The following is a 15,263-nucleotide window of genomic DNA, read 5'->3' as shown; positions in this document are numbered from 1 at the left end:
TAATTATAATAGATGCTTTTCACTATTATCCATGTCACCAGACAGCAGCACTTTAGCAGTTTCTAGAATATGTTTTGTAAAATACAGTTTTACCTTTATTGGAAATGTGGCTTAGATACAACATCATTGCTAGACCATTATCTGACTGACTGGAAATGGTAGTTTATTCTTTTGGCTAATGCCGTGTACACACGATCGTTTTTTCAGATGGAATTTTTTCATCAGAAAACACGATCGTGTGTGGGCCCCATCAGACTTTTTTCCATCGGTGTAAAAAAATAAAACCATGTTTTAAATTCTTCAGATGGGGAAAAAAAAAAACTATGGGAAATTCTAATTGTCTGTGTGGAATTCCGTCGGAGAAAAATCCATGCATGCTCAGAATCAAGTCGACGCATGCTCGGAAGCATTGAACTTCATTTTTCTCGGCTCGTTGTCGTGTTTTACGTCGCCACCTTTTTGGACGGTCGGAATTTAGTCTGATAGTGTATATGCAAGACTGATGAAAATCAACTTCATCGGAATTCCGATGGAAAATTCCACCGGAAATCCGATCGTGTGTACGTGGCATTACAGTTGACTTTTATATCCTAGCATGATATACTGTTACAGAATAGCAAAAGAAATGGCAATAGACATTTGTATTTGTGGTTAAAATATAACTCCTATATACATTTCAACATTGTATTTCAATTATTTCTAGCCTACTCTTATAATTCTGAATGATCCTTACATTTTGAAAGCCTACTATTGAAGAATCTCACACATTCACCTACTTAAATTCTGTGACACACATGGCTTTTTTTCAGGGGGTACTTGGTGGAACTCGGTTCCACCACCATTGGCTCAGACCCTTTGGTGCCTGCTCACCACATCCACTTGTAAACACAGAAGCCTGGATTCTGTGTTTACAAGTGACAGCTCTGCACTCTGTGTGTAATGCAATCCTGGTATTTAATGCCCCTTAAAGACCTTCCTACTGTTTTCGTGAAATTTGACTGTATACACCCACTATTTGATGTGGTTTGGAAGGTGTGTGTGTAGGGGGAGGGGTTTTGTGGGGCGTATTAATTTCCAGCACCTATTGTTTGAGAAAAAAAGCCCTGGTGACACATATTCACTCTGCACTGTGGCCATGCACTGCTGTCACACATTTCATTAGGCCTGCTGTCTGACCTACAGAGGTGCTCAGAGGAGCTGTTTCAGGAGGCATATTCAGTGCAGAAATCACTGCTTGCAGGCAGCAAGGTACCCCGTGGGATATACATACCTCCAAATCATCCTGAATGCGGTGGAACCATTCTGAGATTTGAACCATATCCTTGCATCCTGCAAATCTGGGCTGAATCTCGGAGTACAGTGCTGGAACTGATGAGGAAGAATCAGGGTTATCCATACTACCGGAAGATTTCAAAATGGCTATGGGTGCAATCAAAATCAGACTACATGATGCTCACCTCTCAGCTTCGATCCCAACAGGAAGAACAAACCCTGCTGGCCCTTTATTTAAAACACAGAGAATATCACACAAATATGCATACACGCCCCCTTGTAAGGCTGTCATTGGACAGTTCATATCCAAATACATCAAAGAGTTAGAACAGTCCAATCAGAGCAGCTTCTTAAAGTCACAGAAATTAATGGTTTTCTTTCAAACGTCACACAAGTTCCTTCTTGGGTCTGTAAAACACAGGATGTGGGGGATGGGCAAAGTCAGTTTCCTATAGAGAATCCACAATTGCTTATCCAAAGTGAAGTTTCCAGGAATGCAAGGGGGGGGAAATGGGTTAGCTTCCTTTGAAAAGTCCACACGAGCCTCTGCTTCTTAATTTGGAAAACAGTTCTGCTTTTCACAAAACATCAAATCCCTTTAAAACAATCTCTGATAGAACTTATCAAGGAAAATAAGCAATATACTAAAGAAATATTAACCGAAATACACTTTAATATTTCTAATCATAACATAAAATTTTCATTTTAGTTTCACGTCTATCACAGCCCCCCCTTGAAATGAATATTTTATCAGTTTATTCTCTTTGTTATTTCTTAACAGACAAGTACAGTAATGGAGGACACGGTCAATATAACAAAACATTATCATAACCAATACAAACAAAATTGCTATACCTATTTGAGTACAAATGTGTTATCACCCAAAATATTGTCCGCAGGTGACATTCTAAATGCCCCCCCTTGTTCACCTAATATCCTGTATAAGGCCATAATTGTATACAAAGTCATTTGTGAAGTGGCCTCTAGGTGTTCAGTAATATACTGGAATGCATTCTTGTTTATAGTTAACAAACCTCTATTGACCATAGCAACCATAATTTATCCAATCTACATTTACATTACTAAGTTAAATTTCAGAAAAGCATCCGTTCCCACCAAATTACTATATTTCCCTTCATTAGCATTTTAATTTTATATTGGGCTCTGTCCTAAATATTTTATTTCCTAAAGAAACTTTATTACATTACACTAGTTTTCAGGACTGATCATGCAGCATGAATATTCTTGTCGCATGTCTGTTTAAACAAACATAGCAGCCTTCAGCATAAACGAACATACAGAAGTTTCATTGTTCCCCTACATGGATCCAAATATAAGAGATCAATTATTCTTCCATTAATACATTCGTCAATCTGAAGCCTAGAAAGTGACATTTTAATCCATAAATATAGCTGTATCATCATCATCTATCCATATTTGTATTTTTATTTTTAAACTATTTTAACTGACTTTCTTAAGCTATGCAGATTAACACCATTATCATTCTCTTTAAAATGACACCCTCAAAGTAAGGTATCCTTCAAACCAAATGGTGCAAAAACCCACAGTTTAGTAACATATGAGAGAAAGAAAGAATGAGAGAGAAAGAAAGAAAGAAAGAAAGAGCAAAAGAAAGAGAGAGAGAGAGAAAAAGAAAGAAAGGAAAAGAAAGAGAAAAATAATACTTTATTAATAAGGGCTTTCTTTCAGATCTTCTAATGATTGTGTACAAATTACCTTTTATTATTAAAGAAAGATTTACCCTCATAATACGCTTCCATAGTTTACTTAACATAAACTCTGATATTTATTTATTTTTCCCTTCAAACTAGGCAAAGTTGAGGATGTTTACACTGGGAGTCGGATTTCAAGCTAGCACTCACTCCTGTAAACCACCACAGCCTGTAACCTGATCTGCTGTTAATGACCTCTAAGGGAAAACATCTGTCCCCCCCCATGCTTGGAGCAGATTGTACAAGTTTTAGACCATATACAATCCAATCGAATTGCATCGTTTTTCTCATTTTTAACTCTTTTTCAAAAATTTTAAAACATATTTGGTTTGTACATCTGCCAAAAATCATGTACACCACATTATAACATGACATTCCTTAACTTCCAATAGCGACAAAAGATCGCTTAGAGGACAAATCTCATGAAATCCACTGACCAGTCCCTGCGCATGAACCGACCATTGTTTTCTACTGATAAAGTCACTCATAATTACTCACAATCTATATTTTATCAGAAATGTCATTTTATAATAACTTTTAACACTTGTTTATTTTTTAATTTTATTTTTACAATTTTTATAATAATATTTTTTATAAAGTTTTTTAGATTGAACATAACTTTCATATTTTAATATTTTTCTCTGGGGAACCTTATAATAAACCAAACCCAAGTTTAGAATCTGTTGTAAACATTGCTCAAACCTCAACTTATTAATTCTTACAACCAGATCTGTAGGATTTCAGTTAAACATAAAATACCATGTTGTTTACCATTAACTGAATTGTATACAATTCTTCACACAATCTCAATCAACAATTTTCCCATTAAACCTTTGTTCTAATCCCATATTTATGCTTTGACATGTCATAATACATTTTCAGTTGTTGGAGTAAACATATTCATAAACATTTACAGGCAGAATTAAACTTAATTATCTCATTAAAGAACTTCTTTACACTCTGACATTAATTAACTAATTACCCCATGTAACAAGGACCCCCCTTTTGAGATATTCCAACCCACAAACCCCAGTGGTCACAATCCCATGTATTTGAAAAAAGATATATAATTTCATTCAGATTTGGGCGGCACAATCCATAATATCACTCATCTTCCAGAGAATATTTTCGAAGGAACCTTTTAATCATCACCTAGGGGATATTGGTAATTATCGGTACCTACATCAGAAATGTGAGAAAAACTCGTACACGAATATTAGTTACCTATTTTCAAAAGCGGTCACATAATCATAGCTCATAACAATCTAATCTAGAGACTGTCTCAAACAAGATTTCAGAAAGGGATAATGTATTGAATGCTCCCCCCTTGGGGCCACTTACCCACTTAACCCTGAGGATGGCATGGCACAGCATGTGGAATAAAACCATTTAAATGTACTATGTAAAATGTTCTACTGTTCCAATGTGATACCCAGAATCTCCTCATCCCTCATTTGTGACTTGTGAACACAGCTTCTGTAGTCATGAACGCCAGGATTTACACACTCTCTCTACCGCTTTTGGGCACCCCATGAGGTCAAGGAATTGAGGTCGGGGCACACAGGACAGCATATGAGCGGATTCTACCTTCAGGTAGGTCTGCCACTCCCATCTACATCATTCTCCTCCCTTACGTGTCTGTCCAGCGAAGTGGCATTGTAGTTACCCCCCCCTGGACAGACTAAGGAGGGCATGAAGAAGAAGGCCCGTGGGCCGGAGGGCACAGAATCCAGTATGGGCAGCGGGCAGCGGGCAGGAGGCGACACCATATGCGTTCAGAACGAGGCAAAGCCTTCAGCAGGGAAGAGCATCCGGGCAGGCCCATGCTTCCTCCAGCGGGGCATACAGTTGGGCAGAACGTGAGGGGAAAGAAGGGGCACGGCCTCAAGCAGTCGGGCGGGGCCCATGCTTCCAGCAGGCATCGTGGGCAGAACATGAGGGAAACGAAAAGACAATAATAGGCCCTGGGTATCACATTATAAATTTCAAAACTGGCAAAAAGCCCTCTATGTATCAAGTCAAAATACAGTGCATGGCATCGTCAGTGTAAGTGTAAGTGGGCAACCCAGATGGGACAGGTCCCCACAGAACACGCATTCAATCTATCCGATTAAAAGGATAAAAAAAAAAAAAAAAACGGGACGAAATAATTCACCTAAATTAATTCTCTATAGAAGATTTTAACTGTAAAATAAAGACTTAACAATTGCTTATTATGTGCATCAAATGTCTGTTCCATATTTTTTAAACCTCAGGAGAAATATCCCATTATTTCTAGTTAAATCGAATTATCTGATAAATCAGCGTACAATGTAACAGGCATATTCAGACCAATTTTAATTGTACAGAAACAGTTGCAATATCCCAAGTCAACCTTTTGTTAAAAAAACTCTGTGTTACAAAAAACTGTCTCCTAGGTTGTCGTCCCTGGGGGGGGGAGAGGGGGGCTATCCTCCAACTTGCAAATGTGGCAGAGCTCAGGGCGGGCAGGATGCAGGGGTCTGGACCTCCCACATTCCTCACACACCCAGTTCTATCCCCCCACCAGGGAGGGGGCAGGAGTATATATTATATCAGGGAGGCATCCCAGAAATATAAAAAAAACAGCAAAAATAATAAGAAGAAGAATTCATTCACCACTTGCCAACAAGGAATTGGGAAAAGGGATCAATGAATTTCAATGGGAAGAAGAAAAAAAGGGTTGAAGAAAGGAGAAAGAAATAAGAAAGAAAGAGTTCGATTCCAGCACAGAGTTGAGAACCCAAACGAAAAGTGCATGCAAAGAAAGACACCATAAGTTATATGTTACAGACACAATGTACCATTAGACGCAATCAAATCACTTCTAGCACAGTCAGTACAATCAGCATGCTACATAGAGGGAGGGGAAGATAGGGGGCTGTGTAGTAGGCAGCAAAGAAAGGGTTGGACGGGAGGATCTAAGAAGAAAATGGTGGAGAGGGGAGGAGCTATGAAAAAAGAGCGGCAAAGATTTGGAGAAGACGGGAGGATCTAAGAAGAAGATTGCGGAGGGGGGGGGGTGGTTATGAAAAAGGGAGAAGAAAGGGAGGAGCTAAGAAAAAGATGGCAGAGGGGGGAGGAGCTTTTCAGAAAAGGCGGGAAAAATCTAAAGCCAAAGAAAAGCAAAATGGAAGACGAAGAAGAAGGGGAGTCAGAAGTTATAAAGAAAAACGTCAGACTTCTGTAGATGAAAAACAAAAGTCAGTGCCAACAGCAGTCAATACATACAACAAGAAAGCCAGGTATTCTATTCAGTCAAACACAGTTATCCAGCATAATAAAAACACATACATACTGAGAAAGACAAAAGGATCATCCCAGCAAAAAAAATTAACTAGGAAAGGCACAGAAATGAAAAAGTTTCCTGTTCAGACTGCAAAGAGTTAAGACTGCTAGGCAGAAAACCCTTAATTGGTATCCAGCTGTGATGAAAAGCAAAAGGTTTCAGGTCACAAATTAGCACAGTTAGCAGAACAAGAAGCCAGACACAGAATTTAGCAGCCTTTGTCCAGATAAAGGGTTAAGTAAGCTAGCTATTGCAAGCCAGCTGTAACAAAAGGCAGAAGTGTAAGGGAAAAAGCAATTTAAGACACACAAATGTACACAAATAGCCAGCTAGCAGAAGCCACACAAAAACGACCTCCTCCAGCTCAGCCCCCACCTTTCCTAGCACAGGGAAGTTGAGTAAACAAAAATCCCCGCGTTATTCAAAGCAAGGACAAAATGTGGAAAAGCTGACTCAATATCTCACCACAGACATACTCAAATAAACCCCAGAATCCCAGTTCCCCAATTAATCTCTTCGCAGCCAACTTCCTTAGAGCTGTCCCAGGCTCAACCCAGCCAGCATGCACTCCCCGTGCACACCCCTTTATCACATCGGCTTAATCCGAGACGATGCACGACCAGTACCTTAACTTAGTAGGCCGATTTCACACACAACCACAAACAGACAGCAAACAACCCACAAGCTCACCCTTCTACTCACAGGCAGCATACAAACAGGCAAGAACCAAAACAAATTAATAGCAGTGAATCAACACAAACCGGGGTTCACTTCTGGACCAGAATTATTCCGTCTGTTTCAAAGGCTCGGAATTTGTAGACAAACTAGATGGGAACAGAGGCCGTCCAGCCTGTAACACGGTGTAAGGGAGCCAAAAAAAACTCGCACTTACCGTGTTTAGGGGTTCATGACGCCCCTTTCAATGGTAGACGGTCCCTCAATTCTCAGCCAGTTTCTTGTGCGTCCACAAAGTCTGTCCTTGAAGTCCAAAAGAAGCACGTTGGGCCCAATTGATTTGGAAGAATCAGGGTTATCCATACTACCGGAAGATTTCAAAATGGCTATGGGTGCAATCAAAATCAGACTACATGATGCTCACCTCTCAGCTTCGATCCCAACAGGAAGAACAAACCCTGCTGGCCCTTTATTTAAAACACAGAGAATATCACACAAATATGCATACACGCCCCCTTGTAAGGCTGTCATTGGACAGTTCATATCCAAATACATCAAAGAGTTAGAACAGTCCAATCAGAGCAGCTTCTTAAAGTCACAGAAATTAATGGTTTTCTTTCAAACGTCACACAAGTTCCTTCTTGGGTCTGTAAAACACAGGATGTGGGGGATGGGCAAAGTCAGTTTCCTATAGAGAATCCACAATTGCTTATCCAAAGTGAAGTTTCCAGGAATGCAAGGGGGGGGAAATGGGTTAGCTTCCTTTGAAAAGTCCACACGAGCCTCTGCTTCTTAATTTGGAAAACAGTTCTGCTTTTCACAAAACATCAAATCCCTTTAAAACAATCTCTGATAGAACTTATCAAGGAAAATAAGCAATATACTAAAGAAATATTAACCGAAATACACTTTAATATTTCTAATCATAACATAAAATTTTCATTTTAGTTTCACGTCTATCACAGAACAAGTTCCAGTACTTGGCTCAAATAATTTGCCTGGCTGGGACGGGCTAGTATGGGTGCCCAGGACACATGCCCCACATGTCTTGCAAAATGCCTGGGATCCCAGCCACCATGATCGGTCCCTCTATGGCAGTTAACATCTCTTCCAGCTTGGTGCTTGTAGCAATTACTGCAGAGCCAACCAAAGCCTCCTGGGCTCCAACATAGTTTAGGTTGGAGTTTTGCAAAGGGCTACACAGTGACCTCGGGGTGCAGGGGGCTGGGAATACAGATAACAAAGATTTTCACCGGAAGGAATGGGTGGAGGGGTTTCTACTGGGAGGGGTATTTCAGTGGGAGGATTTGTGCCAGAAGTGGGGAGATTTCAGCTGGTAGGGATTTAGGGGAAGAAGGATTTGTGCTGCAGAGGACTAAGGGGGGAAGATGAGCATTTGTGCTGGAGAAGGGGGAATTTGAATGAGGGGGATGTGTGCTGGGATTGAGGAATGCAGGAGAGGGAGGATTTGTGCTGGGTTGGAAGGAAGATTCAGGGTCGGGGGGGGATTTGAATTTTTTGCCATGATAAAGGTTGTGCTGGGGGAAGGGACTTATGCTAGAAGTGGGTAAAGGGTTAACGTTGGGAGGGGGAATATTTGTAGAACATTTTTACTGTTAAGAGGAATTTGTGGTGGGAGAGAATTTGGGAGAAAAGAGGATTTGTGCAGGGGGGAATTTGAAGAGGGGAAAGCGGGGATTTGAACTGGAATGGGGGGCTGTACAGGGAGGAATTATTTGGGGGGTGGCAGGAGATTTGTGGGATTGGGGAGTATTTATCCTGAGAGGGGGGGAATGGGAGGACAAGGATTTGTGTTGAGTGGGTGAATTCAAACAACTGCTCATTTTATACACTATATTATACATTGCATACTTCATACCAAGGTGTTCATTGTATGAACAGTTGCTGGTTGCTAAGCAGTCCCTGACTATATTTAATGAAGCTTTCCCTACCTCAGGCCTAGTACACATGGGCCAAATGTTGGGCGACATTGACCAGGTCAATAAAAAACAGCTGACATTCAGCCCGTTTGCATGGCAGTCCGTCCAGCAGACAAGCATGCTGGAAAACCGCAAGCCAACTGGCTCCTGATCAGCACTCTCAGCCACTGGGGTGTTCTGGGGGGCCACAATAGCTCAGCATGGGAGATCGCTGTATTAACGTTTCTATCGTTAGTACAGCGGCTCCGACCCGAGCTGTCAGCTTTTTTTCGTTCAACCCGCTGGTTAATGTTTGTATTGAGGTTTATATGTTTCTCTGAAGGTTTTGTTTTATATTGTAAACCTCTGACTTTAAATATGATCACGCCGTATCCCTCTTTTAGTGTGTACTTGTGTCAAGTTGCTTCTGACAAGTTTTCCTGACAACAAGAGGTAAGAAGGTGACAGGGAGGGGAGTTCCAGCACACAGCCTGTTATTGACCACCTCCGCTCTGTTCCTATGTGCTGTGTAAAGACGGGTGTGTCTCTACCGTCCCCTACCCTCCAATCAGCTCTCAACTCTCTTCAATGCGCTCTGCAGAGTGTAACTTCGACTCTCCATCCCCTGCTTTTTGACATTTTGGACAAGCTGTATAAATTCTGGACTTTGGTTGTAGAGGAGAGAGGGCTGCAGTTTCAACTTATGTAGGAGGATTTGTTTCATCTCTGTGTATCACCAAAGGCTATTCCCATCACTGGGTGCTTTACAATCACTTTAACCATGCCCCTTAAGCCCTTCCCACTGAAGTTTAGCCACACCCTTGTTGTACGCATACCGCAGGTCACTAACTCCCTCTCAGGGGTTTATAGTCCTTAGAAATCAAAGTAAACCAAAGGTATGAGCAGAGGAAAAGCTGCAAAGTATGCAGGGAATATAGGAAGTTGTCTCCGATAGGAGGCAATCGGAACATAAAGATTTTCAAGTAATATAGTATATTGCTTTGTCAAAAATAATAGTTTGTATTGCTATTCGAATGCTGATATTATAAAATGAAACACTCTGCTATGACTATAGATCTCCTTTCATGCCGCATACACACCATCACTTTATGTGATGAAAAAAAACGAAATTTTCTGTGAAGTAAAAAACGACGTTTTTGAAACTTCAATTTTCAAAGACGAAGTTGCCTACACACCATCGTTTTTCTCACAATGTTCTAGCAAAGCGAGGTTACGTTCCACCACGTTTTTCCATTGAAACTCGCTTCATAAGTAGCTTCTGGGCATGCGCGGATGAAAAAACGTTGTTTTAAACGTCGTTTCAAACGTTTTTGCTACACACGGTCAATTTCTGTGAAGTAAAAGTTGACGTTTTGAAAAACGACACATAAAATTGACGCATGCTTCAATTTTTTTTGGTCGTTTTTTAGAAGACATAAAACAACGTTTTCCCCCACACACGGTCAATTAAAGTGACGTTTTTAAAAACGTCATTTTTTTTCATCACATAAAACGACCGTGTGTACGCGGCATAAGGCTTCTGCATCTAGAGACTGTGTGGTATTTAAGAACAAGATTGTCATGCAGTAGTCTGTTGTGGCATGGAAGCAAGCTCTGTTGCTCTGCATCATATAAAATTTTCTGAAAACTCTACAAATCATAATTGTAGGTTAAAGCTTAAAGAGGAACTGCAGTTTGCTCCTTTCAAATTTTCTCATAAGTTTGGTGTATTTAATGTATTTATGTATGTTATTTAATTTTACCTGTAAAATCCTCCTTTTGGTAGACATCTAAAAGCCCCACCATCTTGCATGCAATGTCAACAGCTCCAGCAGACTCAGAGATGTCACACAAATGACAGTCCTATTTGTATTGCCCTTCGCTCTTCTCTGGCAGCTATATAAAAGTTAGGAAGCTGAAGGACAAAGGAGCTGGGTCACCAAGAAAGTAATTGGACAATCCCCAAAAATGAGAGACCTGTAAAGTACAGTGCTTGGAAGTTGACTTTGTTGGGGTAGTTAGTTTTTTTTTTTTTTTAGCAAGTTCAAATAATAATAATTTACTTATAAAAGGAAAAACACTGCAAGTAAAGATTTTGAAATATTGGTACTTTACTTTGCTTTCAACAGCAGCTATTTAGATTGGTATTGGGGTCTTTTTAACTTTAACCAAAAATGTTTGTTTTTAGTTTGATATAGAGTGAAAGTTTTAGAGCCCCCATCACGCTCACTTTAGAGAGAATTCTCCTCTGCTCCTGTTTGTTACAATCTGATGCACAGCACAACAGGATGTAAGTGGGAATCTCCCCTATGGGGACATCCAGCAATTAAGACTTGGCAGAGGTTCCAACTCTCCCACACTGTCAAAAGCGAAAGAAAAACATTGGGCTTTTTACTGGCTTGTTCCTAAAATATCCTGTCGGTGTTTGTATTTTGTGGGGCTATGTCCAACTTGCACAAACCATCAGCTGCCAGAGCTGTCCTTCTCTTCAGCCCTGGTTCACACTAGAGGTCGACAGATATGGGTTTTTCTCTGGCCGATGCTGATGCCGATATTTAGAAATCGCGGCGGCCGATAGCCGATTTATGATGCCGATTTTTTTGGACCGATATGTTAAGCCGATTTTTCAGGCGCTTTTGGGCTAAACAGTAAAGTTAGCCCATATTTTTATTTTTTCGTCCAAAAGTTTTCATTACCTGTTTTTGTGTATTACATTTTATATATATATATATTATATTTTACACATAAACAGGTAATGAAACTTTTGGATGAAAAAAAAAATATGGGCTAACTTTACTGTTTTTTTTTTTTTTTTGTTAAAGTATATTTTTTCCCCAAAAAATGTGTTTGAAAGACCGCTGCGCAAATACCGTGGCAAATACCGTGTAACATTAAATATTGCAGCAATCGCTATTTTATTTCCTAGGGTCTCTGCTAAAAAAATACATAATGTTTGGGGGTTCCAAGTAATTTTCTAGCAGAAAATACAGGATTTTTACTTGTAAGCATCAAGTGTCAAAAAAGATTTAGCCTTTAAATGGTTAAACTGAGAATTCTCCTACACGGAGTTCAGTTAATTGATAAGTAGCAACATTGTATATCTTTTCTAAAACTTGTCAGGCTGCCCAGGAGAGAGAGAAGGTCGTCTACGGGAAGCTTCAGGCAACTTGCATTGACTTCTATTACAGAAGCTTTTTGCAAGTCGCGGTGCTGAAGTTTAAATCAGCATTTTTAAAGCACAAATCGGCCGATGCCGATTAATTTAAAAACGCCAAATATCGGCCGATATATCGGCCAACCGATATATCGGTCGACCTCTAGTTCACACTGGTGCGTTTTTAAAATGCCGGCAATGGCACCGTCCTAATCAGTGCGACGCCACATCAAAAAGTAGTTTCTGTACTACTTTTTGCGATTTTGGCCATGATTTACATTGACATCTGTGCAGAAACCTGCACATATGTCTCTGAAATTGCAGCCGAAATCGGGACTGTCAATGGGGAGTGAAATCGTGTGAGTTAAGCTGAAATTGCATGGCTTCACTCCCGCAGCCCAGTGTGAACCTGGGCTCAAGGACATAGATTTGCCTATGTTTTTTAGCATTATCTCTAAATCCACAAGTCCAATTTTTACTAACATGGCAAATACACATCCATATATCAAAACATTACTCAGTGTGTGTGTTATTCCTCCCTAAATGGTAGTAAATCAGAGCCAATTTCTGCTCAACCCTTTCAGCTGTTCTCATATTTCATTGATGAGCAAATAGTATGATGTACAATTTAAGTTCGGTTGATATGCAGCTCTACGCCCTTTGACCTATATATTGGCAATGTGCATTGTATCACTTCCAGTCTTTCAATCCATTAAAGCAAACTCTGCCCCAATTTCAGCTTCTGTGCCCCAACTTTTGCAGTGTCCTTCCAGGCGTGCGAGTGCTAGGCTTGCCCTAATTTGCTTTCCAAGGTTACTGCCACTACTAGATGGCTGGATAAGTGCCTACTAAAGTTGGCCATGCAGAAAGTGATATGATACTATTTGACAGGTAAGCCCCTATTTAATGGAGAGGGGGAAACCTATGAATATTTTACTACTTTTTGTGCATCAGGTGAAATATACGAAAATTGGTCAAATGAGAAACCTTGCCATTAGCATCAAGCAGCCTTTTAATGGGCCATAATACCAAGGCCTGTAACTCAAAGCAAACTGTTTTTTTATGTCCTGTTGTCTCTTTGTTCTGGGAGCCCCTTGTAATATTAAAATAATTACTGTACATAAATAGTGTATAAAAAAAAAACGGTAAAACTGTTTAAAATGTAAAGTAATAGACAACATTGACCCCAAACCATTAGCATTTACCCTTAAAGGACTACCTGCAGCAAAAGAGTTTATAATTTTCCTGCCACCCAAAATGCCAGAACACTGGAAAGCTGAAACCTTCAGGGGACATCAATCTCTCTGTTCCCCTGCTCCACTCAGTATTGCCTCCTACTGCCAAACCCCATGCCAGTGTTCTGTAATTATAGCCATGGCCAAAAGTTTTGAAACCCACAAATATACATTTTCTTTTTTTTTCACAAAATCTGCTCCCTCAGTTTCTTTTTTTTTTTTTTTTTTAATGCCAATTTGCATACTCCAGAATGTTATGGCGCATGATCACATAATTTGCAATAAACTGCAAATTCCCTCTTTGCCATGAAAATTAACTTAATCCTGTAAAATATTCGCACTGCATTTGTGAAGAAGGCTTCAGGGTGCTTCAATTGTGGAATCAGGGCACCACCAGTGCAGAGCTTGCTCAGGAATGGCAGCAGTCAGGTGTGAGTGCTTGTGTGTTTTGGAGGATGGCCTGGTGTCAAGAATGGCAGCAAAGAAGCCACTTCTTTGCTGCCATTGCTGCCAGGGACAGACTGAAATTCTGCAAAAGGTACAGGGATTGGACTGCTGAGGACTGAGGTAAAGTAATTTTCTCTGATGAATCCTCTCTCCGATTGTTTGTGGCGAATCCGGAAAAAACCTTGTCCGTAGAAGAAAATGTTAGTTCTATTATCAGTCCTGTCATGCCAACAACAAAGGCATCTTAAAACCATGTGTGTGTGGGGTTGCGTCTCAGCCAAAGGAGTGGTCTCACTCACAATTTTGCCCAAGAACACAGCCATGAATAAAGAATGGTACAAAAACATCCTCCGAGTGCAGTGTCTCCCACCCATCCAAGAACAGTTTGGGGATGAGCAATAATTCCTTTTTCGGCATGATGGAGTACCTTGCCATGAGGCAAAAATGATAACCAAGTGGCTTGGGGAACAAAACATCGAGATTTGGGGCCCATGGGCAGGAAACCCCCCCAGATCTTAATCCCATTGAGAACTTGTGGTCAATCCTTGAGATGGGTAACAAAAACCCCCCACATATTCTAACAAATTCCATGCATTGATTATGCAAGAATGGGTTGCCATCAGTCAGGATGTAGTTCATGCCAGGTCGAATTGCAGAGGTCATGAAAAAGAAGGATCCACACTGCAAATATTGACTCTTTGCATAAACTTAATGTAATTGTCAATAAAAAGACTTTGACACAGATCTAAAACCCTGAAGCAGCAGACTTTGTGTAAATAATATTTGTGTCATTCTCAAACTTTTGACCACGGCTGTACATGAAGTTTGGTAGAAGGAACCACTTATGCCGCGTACACACCATCACTTTATGTGATGAAAAAAAATTACGTTTTTAAAAACGTCACTTTAATTGACTGTGTGTGGGGGAAAACGTCGTTTTATGTCTTGTAAAAAACGACCAAAAAAAATTGAAGCATGCTTTAATTTTATGTGTCGTTTTTCAAAAGTGCACTTTTTACTTCACAGAAATTGACCGTGTGTAGCAAAAAACGTCGTTTTCTAAGACGTTTTTTCATCCACGCATGCCCAGAAGCTACTTATGAAGCAAGCTTCAATGGTAAAACGTGGTGGAACGTAACCTCACTTTGCAAGATCATTGTGAGAAAACGATGGTGTGTAGGCAACTTCGTCTTTGAAAATTGAAGTTTCAAAAATGTCATTTTTTACTTCACAGAAAGTGTCGTTTTTTTTCATCACATAAAGTGATGGTGTGTACGCGGCATTAGTGTAGGGGAGGATCAAGGAACTGATTCCCATGGAACTTAAAGTGTAACTAAAGGCAAAACATTTTTTTTTTGGATAGAGTGGAGTTGGACTTAAACAACTATTGGGTTATTATTGCTGTCTGTACCCCAATTAGGGAGGTTTACCCTCTTTATTTGTCCTGTTTTACCATTGTGACAGTAGGCAGGTTAAATTCCCTGGTTGCATCCAAGATGCTATATATATATTTATATACAG

General features: G+C 40.2%; 1 protein-coding gene across 1 annotated transcript in view; it reads left to right on the top strand.

Annotated features, from left to right (window-relative positions):
* LOC120932615 (proton-coupled amino acid transporter 1-like) overlaps window positions 1-15,263 on the top strand; it is a 116,846-nt gene that overhangs the window by 88,912 nt on the left and 12,671 nt on the right. The window lies entirely within an intron of this gene.

This window comes from Rana temporaria, chromosome 3, assembly GCF_905171775.1.
Source record: "Rana temporaria chromosome 3, aRanTem1.1, whole genome shotgun sequence".
Taxonomy (NCBI): Eukaryota; Metazoa; Chordata; class Amphibia; order Anura; family Ranidae; genus Rana; species Rana temporaria.
Note: the sequence above shows the minus strand (reverse complement) of the source record. Positions and strands in the feature narration are given on the sequence as shown.